At 45.9% G+C, this 10,008-nt stretch overlaps 1 pseudogene; it reads right to left on the reverse strand.

Moving 5' to 3' along the window:
• Window positions 1-1,560: 1,560 nt before the first annotated feature.
• LOC104664332 lies at window positions 1,561-9,725 on the reverse strand (annotated as a pseudogene).
• Between the last annotated feature and the right edge of the window lie 283 nt (window positions 9,726-10,008).

The raw sequence follows: 10,008 nt of genomic DNA on the forward strand, positions 1-10,008 counted from the left end.
ATGGGGAGGGAGCTGTCTCAACATTCTCAGTGATCTTCCCTGGGAGTGGATTTTGGGCTTCATGGAGGAAAACCTTGCAAGATGTGCTAATGCCCCCGAATCTCCATCCCCTTCAGGTGTCCTCCTTCTCATACTAGTCATGCAAAAGTTGTAAGATTCAAAATAGAGTCACTTGTGTCAAATCCTGGCCTAAACTGTGGGTGCAGTGAAGAGGATGAGGGGAGATAGGCTGAGGTGAGGTTGGAGAAAGGGCCAGAAGCTGGGTCGTGCAAGGCCATGGGGGCCAAAGGAAGAAACTGGTGTCATGCTAAGGGAGCCAGTGGAGGAACTAGAATTTGGCACTTCCTTGCTCTTATTTACTTTTAAAGGAGGCTAGTCTGAAAGTTTGGGAGAGGGTGAGTGGGCAACATGGTTTATAAGGTCCCTACTCAATCCCAAATCCCATGACCCTGTCCCATGTCTATATCTAGTGCAGGATAATGAGTTTCTGCTTCCATCTCTCTCAAAATACTACTTATCCTTTACAACAGAGCTGGGGAAGGCCATGAAGGGAGGACTCTCGCCCATAATTTAACTGATAACAGTAGCTATCACAAAAAGTTATTTCAAACCACAGCTTACTACGTGAGTCACACAAGGACAGAAAGCTGCAGATACAAAACTCCTGCCTGACACACTGTCTTATAAGCCCAACCCCAAACTGCAAGGGCTTAAACTGAACTCCAAGAGCACAAATCCTATTTAACAACCACTGACAACAATCAGAACTCTCTGGCTCTTGTAAAAAGCCAATAAGCTTTCTTCTTTTTGGCGTCCACAAGAAACCATTTTGTTTTTCCTTCCAACTTTTAGGTTCAAGGGATTCATGTGCAGGCTCATTACATGGGTAAATTGTGTGATGCTGGGGTTTAGTGTACAAATTATTTCATTACCCAGGTAGTGAGAATAGTACCTGACTGGTAGTTTTAGATCCTCATTCTTTTCCAATCTTCCACCATCCAGTAGGCCCCAGTGTGTACTCTTCTCTTCTTTATGTCCACGTGTACTCAGTATTTAACTCCTACATGAGAACATGTGGTGTTTGATTTTCTTTTCCTGCATTAATTCTCTCAGGATATTGGTCTTTAGTTGCATCCATGTTGCTGCAATAAACATGATCTCATTCTTTTTTTTAAGGCTATATAGTATTTCATGGTGTATATGTACCACATTTTCTTTATCCAGTTCACCACTGATGGACACCTAAGTTGATTCCACGTCTTTGTTATTGTGAGTAGTGCTGTGACGAACATATGCATGTGTGTTTTTATGGTACAACGACTTATATTCTTTTGGGTATATACTCAGTAATATACCCCGAGGATTCCTTATATTCCAAGGACTATAAGTTGTTCTACCATAAAGACACACATGCATATGTTAAAATGGGTCAAATGGTAGTTCTGTTGTTATTGTTTTCTTCCCAAATCAATAGGTCTTTTATTGCACCATTTAAATATCACAAGTAGGTCTTAGGAGTCATCCGGCATCTTGTTTCTGTAGCTGGACAACTCTTAGGTCTTATTCATCAGCATGCTGAACAGTTCCTTTTTCAGATACATAGATACTATCCAAAAATGTCCTGATATGCTTGTATTTCACTGTTGTGGCTTGCTGAATCAAAGCTGCTGAATTTGAAACAAGCTCAATGTCATAAGGATTAATTCATCTTTCTGAGTTTGACATACTGAACAAGCAACACCTGGTCTCATCTGAACCATGTGGATGTATTTTTCACCCAAGAAATTTCGAATTTCAACAAAAGACCCATTCTCCTGGATAACGACATTGATGGCGAGGTGAGCATACACAGACCTCATCTTGTAATGGAAGCCCAGTGTAACACCCTTGATCATATTCTGTACATGACTACAAATAGTCCTAACCATAGCCAGTTCCTCTCTGTTACTGCACCGTTTGTCAACCCAGAGCCTCTTTTTTTTTCTTTCCAAGAAGACTGAGTTCTACATTGATGTGATTGAAGTCCCTCTGCAGGGTTCCTCTGGGGCCCTTCACAATAACTGTTCGTCACTTCAGAGTAATTACATTTTCTGGAATGTCGACAGTCTGATTGCTGAGAATGTCTTCATTCTTGCAGTAGACACGGCAACTAAAGAGGTAGTTCTGTTTTAAGTTCTTAGAGAAATCTCCAAACTGATTTCCACAGTGACTGAACTAATTTACATTCCCACCAGCAGTGTGTAAGCATTCCCTTTTCTCTGTAACCTTGCCAGCATTTGTTATTTTTTGGCTCTTTAATAACAGCCATTCTGACTGGCATGAGATGGTATTTTATTGTGGTTTTGACTTGCATTTCTCTAATGATTAGTGATGTTGAGCATTTTTTTCATGTGCTTGTTGGTCACGTGTATATCTAATCTTCTTTTGAAAAGTGCCTGTTCATGTCTTTTGCCCACTGTTTAATGAGGTTGTTTTTTGCTTGTTGATATGTTTAAGTTCCTTTTAGATTTTGGCTATTAGACCTTTGTCAGATGCTTAGTTTGCAAATATTTTCTCCCATTCTGTAGGCTGTCTATTTACTCTGTTGATAGTTTAGTTTGCTGTGCAGATTCTCTTTAGTTTAATTAGGTTCCACTTGTCAATTTTTGTTTTTGTTGCAATTGCTTTTGGAGTCTTCATGAAATCTTTGCCAGGGTCTATGTCCAGAATGGTATTTCCTAGGTTTTCTTCCAGGGTTTTTATAGTCTCAGATTTCACATTTAATTTTTTAAGCCATCTTGAACTTTTTTTTCAAAACAACTTGTGTAATCACCTCTTTCCCTAGTAACACCCTAACCTTTTCCTTTGTTCTCCAGACATACCAGAGGCCACCCTGGTCTGTGTGTATGTCCTGAATTGCAATCCCACTTCTTGTTTATTATTCCCAAATAAAACCTTTCAATTTAGAGATTTATCTCTTTATATTTTTTATGTTGACAACTAATTCATTTAAAAATTTTAGCTGAATTTTCTTACCAGTTTATATGGCACCTGGTGGTGTCTGCCTAGGTAAACAAATACTCAAATCCTGTTTCTTTTGGCATGAAGCTGTGTCTGCCTGGATTTTGGGTTAGTTGGTTGACCTGTGACCTCATTACTCTGATGGGTTCAAGAAAAGTCATGATTGTGCAATTTGTCTAGCTTTTTTTTCTGGTTGTAAGAGGGATACATTGTTCTAACCCTCTACATTTTCTGGGCTGACACAGGAAGCCCTTTCCTCAGGTCTAAACACATAGAAAGCAAGATTTTCTCAGATATTTGTGCCAGAACTACTGCTTCCCTCTTTTTCCTGGAGAGAAGACATATGTAAAGGAGTTTGCAAGGCTCTGCTCTTGTTTTGAAAAACACATCTGCACATGTCCGTGCTTGCCAGAAACCTCAAATTATTCAGCCAGTCTCCTGAGCACTGTAGCTTTCCCATTTTGGAAAAGGCTTTGGAAAATAGGAGTGAAGATTGAGTTGTGTTTCAACCAGGGTTTCTGTACTCCAACCAGAGGCGTGCCGACTGGAAGAATCATTATGGAAAGGATGGGGCTGAGGCAGAAACTGAGCCGGCCATTGGGATGTCAGGACTGGCCATGGAGGACTGCGTGAGGCCTGGGGCTGCAGTCGGGCTCCCGGCTCCCCAGCAAGGTTCGGATAATAGTGGCTTGAGAAAGGAAGTGAAAGCTTCCCCTTTTAAGCTATGTTGTAAACTCCCTCAGCAAAGTTGTTTATAGGAAGTGGTAGAACAAATATTATTTAAGGAACAGTGTAGGGAGATTAGGACTCTGTCCAGCCAAGGCATTTAATCTCACCTGAGGGAAGTGAATATGTCCAGCTGCTGACGAATGTTAAATAGGCCAGCTCAGAAAGGGCCCCCAGGCTGTTTTCCTAATGCTGTCCTCAAGAGAAGGGTGGAAAATGCCCTCCTTCTAGGACCAGGGAGAGCAGAAAGTGGGGAGCACAGGAGGGTAGTTTGGTGATCATCTCACACACTCCTCCTGTGAGTTTGCTAAAGCTTTGTTAATAAACCACCACAAATAGGATGGCTTAAACAACAGAAAATTATCATTGCCCAGTGCTGGAGGCGGGAAGTTTGAAAATGAGGTGTTGGCAGGGTTGGTTCCTTCTGAGAGCTATGAGTAGGGATCCGCTCCAGCTCTCCTCCCTTGGCTTGTAGACTGCTATTTCCTCTCTGTGTCTTTTCACAGGGTCTTCTCTCTGTGAGTGTTTGTCTCGGTACCCCAATTTCCCCTTTCCATAAGGACTCTAGCCATATTGGCATACTGGCTTCGTGGCCCACCCTACTCCAGTATGGCTTCATGTTAACTGATTAATTTACAAAGATCCTTCTTCCAAATAAGGCCAAATGCTGAGGGCAGGGTGTTAAGACTTCAATACGTGGATTTGGGAGGGACACAGTTCATCCCACATGATTCCTTGTTTTAAAGAAGGCATGTTGAGACTCAGGAGGAAAGAGAAGTGGAATGGAGCATTTAACAGCAGATATTTATGGAGGGTAACCATGTGACACTGTCTGGTGCTAAGGCGATCATCAAGTCTAAGCTGCCTCCTGCTTTCCCAGAGTCACATCTTAGTGAGGAGATGAAGACCATCCACGGAAAGTGAAGGCAACTCCAGGGAGAGACAGGTATTTTGAAAATCATAAAAGAGGCCAACGACCTCAAGCTTTAGGTCACCTGCACGTGTATTGCAGAGGAGGTCCTTGAACCAGGGTTGCTGGGACTCAGTAAATCCTGGATTGTGGGAAGGAGATAGCCACAGAGCCACCTGGCAGGAAAGTGCTCCAGAGACGGGGCATCTTGTGTGAAGGCCCTGAGGTAGGAACATGCTTGGTGAGTATGAGAAAAGGAAGAAGGCCAGTGTGGCTGCAGTGATGTGGACAAGGGAACATGGATTGAGGTGAGGTTGGAGAAAGGGCCCAGAACCACGTCACACAGGCCTGTAGGGGCTGAGGGAAGGAGACAGTGTAGGGACTGGAATTTGGTACTTACTTACCTTTATTTACTTTTAAGGAAGGCCACTCTGAAGGTTGGGGGGAAGGATGGGTGGACAGAGTGTTCCATAAGGTCCCTTCTAGACCCCAAACCCCGTGACTTTATCCCATCTCTATATCCAATGCAGTGTAATGGGCATTAAGCCTCTTCTGCTTCCATTTCTCAACATACTACCTCTCCTTAGGTCTCCTTTAGGCCCAGGATAAATGCCACAGTGCTGCTGAGCTGACTCGGTTTGGTTTCCCAGTTGGAGACTGAGTCCTTTCTCCACTGTCTCTGAGCACTCAGCTGGTTTCGGGGTTCTGTGCAGGCTCCTATTCCCCAGAAGCAGACACCTTAGGGCAGAGCTCAGTCTACCACCAGACCTTGCTGCGCCCTTCACTGGTAAAGGGCGGGGACAGTGTTTGAGGAGAAGAGGAAAGGAGAAAGGAGGGATGGAAGCAAAAAGAAGAAAGGAAGGAAGGAAGGAAGGTAATAAGTAAGGAAGTAGAGTACTTATTAATGCAATACTTTGGTCATATTGCAAACTTAAGTTAGCACAGCAAGCATCTGTGAATGTATGTGTGTGTGTGTGTGTGCACATGCACACACACACAAAGTTTGTGGTGGTGTCCTGCCTTGCCAGGCAGTACACTTGGTGTTTCAGTGACTCTCAGGTGGGATACAGAGACAGGGCAGGACAGAGATGAAGAACCAGCCTGGATCCCAGCTCCACCAAGCACCGACTACACGGTCCTGGACAGGTGACAGGGTGCTTACGTCCACCATGGGGACGATACCCTTGCTTGACTTCTTGGGTTGCTGTGGTAATAGATACAGGTGCTCAGGAAGGATCAGCTCCTATTGGCTGCGTCCCATCAAACAGCTTGCATGCTAGGGTGAGTATCATCTTGAGCCTCTTTTCTTGATTCTACTTTAAAGAGCAGACATTACCATGTTTTCCCATGATGTCCCAGAGGCCTAAAGGCTGAGTATGAACACAAGCCCTTGAAGATCTTTCTTCTTTCCCAGCAAACCTCATGTGGACTGCTTCCTCTTGGTTGGATGAATGCAACAAGTCAGTTCTCTCCATTGTCCTTTTTTCCCACAGCCTGGAAGGGAGGAGCTCAGAGCTGCATCTTTGTGCTGTAGCTTAAGAATGGTGTTGCACAGAGCTGGCACTCTGGAACCAGCCTGCTCCAAGGGGGAATCCTGGCTCTGTTGCTTGCTGGAAAGCTATTGAACCTCTCAGAGCCCTAGTCTCCTCTCTACGATGCCTCCCTCATGGGAGTATTAAGTGAGATAATGAAGGGGGTTCAAAGGAGAGCACTTCAGCCTTTTGTCCTCCTCCCATCCCACTTGCAAATTATCCCCACAGTGAGCCATGTGCTGCTGGGGGTGTCAGAGCCCTCGGGGATTCTGGGAGGAGAAACAAATTGGGACTCACTAAGGTATTGCTGGCATACAGAGTCATTCTTGGTAGCACCGCGGGCAGGTATCAGTTCCTTGCCCCACTGAAGGGCGTGGCACATAGCACAGAAGGGAGAGCGGTTTGTTCTCTTCTTGTCTAAATTCTGTGTTCCTCCCGGGGGAGTTCTCAGGAGATGGTCTCCTGCTAGCCTCCTGTTTTTGACACTGGTGCAATTCTGCCCTCCAATGGTGAGCCTGGGATCACTGATTGTGATGCTGGACCTCTAGCCTGGACCTCTAGCTGGCTCCCCCAAGGATGTACCTCTGGGAACTGTTCCAGCCACCATGAACTGTATTTGGGCTGCTGGTCTCATGGAAGTTATGTCCTCATGGAGAGATGCGAAGGATCGTCTGTTTATATCTCTAAGCCTGGGCTGCAGACTGTTGGGTTGCTGTGGTAGGAATTCTCCATGGGTATGGAGAAGGCCATTTTTTCCATAGCTGGGAAAAATGCATCTGGGCAAATCTGTTCTGGAGTTCCAGGCATGGGCAGGTGTGCCAAGGCAGTAAGCCAGGGCAGCATGTTCTCTGCAGAGGAAGAGAGGAAGGCTAAGAGGGGGGCACCTGTGGGAAACATGCACGGGAGAGGCCCCTGCCACTCCCAGCCTTGACATGTGGTGAAGGGAGGCAATAGATTGGGCCTGGCTGGAGGCTTCCTGAAAGCTGGCAGGGAGGAGCTTACAAGCCTATATGTCTACACTTAATCTTAGCAAAAGGCGAAGAAGCAACACAAGTTCATGCGCCTGAAAAGCCCGAAGAATTAGGCTTCACCAAGACAGCAGAGCAGGAAGTCCTGCCTGTGTCTAACTGGCCTGTGCAATGGAGCAGAGTGGGGTGCAGTGGGGATTGCAGGAACAACCCCAGGGGTTTACCCAGAAGCTTATGCATGACAGGCCTTAACACTCGGCTTATTCAGGGAAGTGAATAAACTTTGCAGATTGAAGTTGAGGTCAAGTCTACACACTTAACACTTGCTGTTGTATTATACAGCAATTTCTGCTGAGGAAACTTCTTCATGTAGCTTTGCAAGAGATGTCTTTATCCCGGCAGGTATTCTGAGAACTACTGGAGAGGTGGTGATTATATTCCATTTTGGAATATTGTCTAAAGTAGTTATCACAGAGGAAGTTAATAATCTTACATTGGCTTCTGTGTTATACACAGTGCCCTGCATTTCGAAGGCAGGCCCATGATACACAACACTTCCTTTCAGTATGATAGTCCCCATTGCTTTTATTCATCAAAACTCTTTTGGAAATCCAGTTTATCCAGCAGGTCTTCTCAGATTTATTAAAGCAATCATTTCCCATCAGCATGTGCACCATGAGGGACTTTGTGACAATTCATACGACTACCAGCTCCTGAGAACCACTGCATGGTCAACACTCAGCTATGGGGTTCACCTTTGCCATGCCTTCTTATTTAATTCTTATAACTCCTACCTCTCATACCTTACCGGATCCTCAGGGCAATTTTGAATTTAGGCAGTGCTATTACCCATGTATTACAGATGAGGAATCTGAGGCCCAGAGAGGCCAAGTTTCCTGGGACCACACAGCTACTAATCCCTCAAGCATGGTCTGGTCTGCCCTAGCTCCCAGAAAACTATGGAACTATAGCTCAGCACTGCAGAGGGATGCTGACCAGGCTGGGGTGAACACACACTGACAAACATCCTGGGCATCTCAACTTTAAAGGAAGGGATTATTAATCATGGACTCCAAGGGAGGTGGCTGAGAGTACAAAGTGCTACCATATGACAAAACCAGACAACATCAGTGGCCAGGCATTCTGCATGGCAGGTAGGTAGAGGTTCAGGGATCCAGTGACCTAAATGCACAGATCAGTGTTCAAAAGATGCCCCTCCAGGCAGTGGGGAGAGATGCATGGGGAGGGGGCAGGAGTATTTCCAAGCTCTGTGTTTTGATACCACGTTTTTCTTCCCTCTATTCTGGTCCTCCGGGGCTCTGTAGCCATGCACACCTGCCTGTCACCTCCTTCCATGGGCAAAACCCGCAGCATGTTCTTCTTGGAGTCATGGCTGGCTCCCCATCCCGGCTGGGGTCCATTCCTCTCTGAATGTTTACCATGTCTAGGTTACAGGTGGAAAACTGTAAAAGCAAAAGCGAAACATGATTGTTGTTTTTGCACATAAAACTGAATTTGACATTGTAATTGTACAGGTCAGGCAACTGGAAGAGAAACACAGGGCTCAAGGCCACTGTCAGAGGCAGCTGACTTGGGGGCTGTTACGGCCTGGGTGTCAGCACTGTTGAGTTTCTCTTGCTCAGTTCATGAGCATCCCATCAGTTCCAGTCATGGGAGAGGGGGACCAGAACACGGAGGGGCTGAGGGCCTTTCTTCCACCCCCCTGTCACATGTAAACAGTGCCTACATTTTAGGGGCCTCAGTCATTAGACTTTCCAGAGTGAGAGGCATGTGAACTCTACATTGACTTTGCTAGGATTGGTTTACCTGAGTATTTGCCCTGGTAGGAACATTGTTGTCTATAGCAAAACTATTTTTTAAGAAAATCATTAATGTGTTTTATGTGTACACATCTTGTCTATGTGATTAAATTGGTTTGGTATGAGAGATAAAGCAACATGATGTGTGATTATTGGTGAGAAGTTCTTCATTGATTTTGGACAGAGGAAAGGATCAGTGTCTGGAATAGCTGACCCAGCAGGATAGTCAGGAAAGGAAGGGTTCTGCCTCGGCCAAGCTGGCTTTAGTTAGAAGAAGAGACTCAGATGTTTTCAGATGCGGTGATCAGGGCCTGTGTCTGAGCTGCTTTGTCCACCAGCTGCTACCCACCCATGGGCAAGCTCAGGACCCTACAGGTCCAGCTAGGCTGGCCTCAGGTCTAGGGCCAGGGTGCCTTCCCAGAGCCCAGTCTTGTCTCCCTACCAAGGTGACCTCTGTGCCTCAGGCCTATCTCCTCTCTTTGCATGTCATTTGTTCATGCCTCTCTCTCTCTGAACCTTCTTGGGGCTGAGTTATGCAGCTTTTTCTCACTGAACACATGGAGTGCCTTAATCTTCGCTTTGACAGAGATCTTGACAGCTCCCGGGGATCTTCTGCTTCAGGATTTCCCTGCCAGCTCTCTGCCCTCATGGGTAAATGGGCCCTTCCCTTCCAAACCAAATCACCCAATCCCTGAGGCTCCTGGCTGCTCTTCTTCCTGTTGAGAATTCCCTGGACAGAGTAGTGGGATGAGGATCCTGCCCCGCTCATCGCTCCTTGCTCACAGGCACACAAGTATCTGCATCTGTGCAAGTCACCACGGACTCAGCCCAGCCAAGAAAGGTGGGACCCAGTGAACAAAATCAACCTGCAAACACGAGAGGTGGCCAAAGGCAGTGAGAGATGGATACAGTTTAGCGGCAGCTATTGGATGTTTCCCGGGTATATAAGGCATAAACGCACTTAGCTTTCAGAGTCCCAGTTTTTAGGGCCTTCCCACCCTCTGATTCTGCAAAATCTCATGTGTGTATGGGATGGGAGTGGTTGGGGGATA

The sequence above is a fragment of the Rhinopithecus roxellana genome, chromosome 11, assembly GCF_007565055.1.
Source record: "Rhinopithecus roxellana isolate Shanxi Qingling chromosome 11, ASM756505v1, whole genome shotgun sequence".
Classification (NCBI taxonomy): Eukaryota; Metazoa; Chordata; class Mammalia; order Primates; family Cercopithecidae; genus Rhinopithecus; species Rhinopithecus roxellana.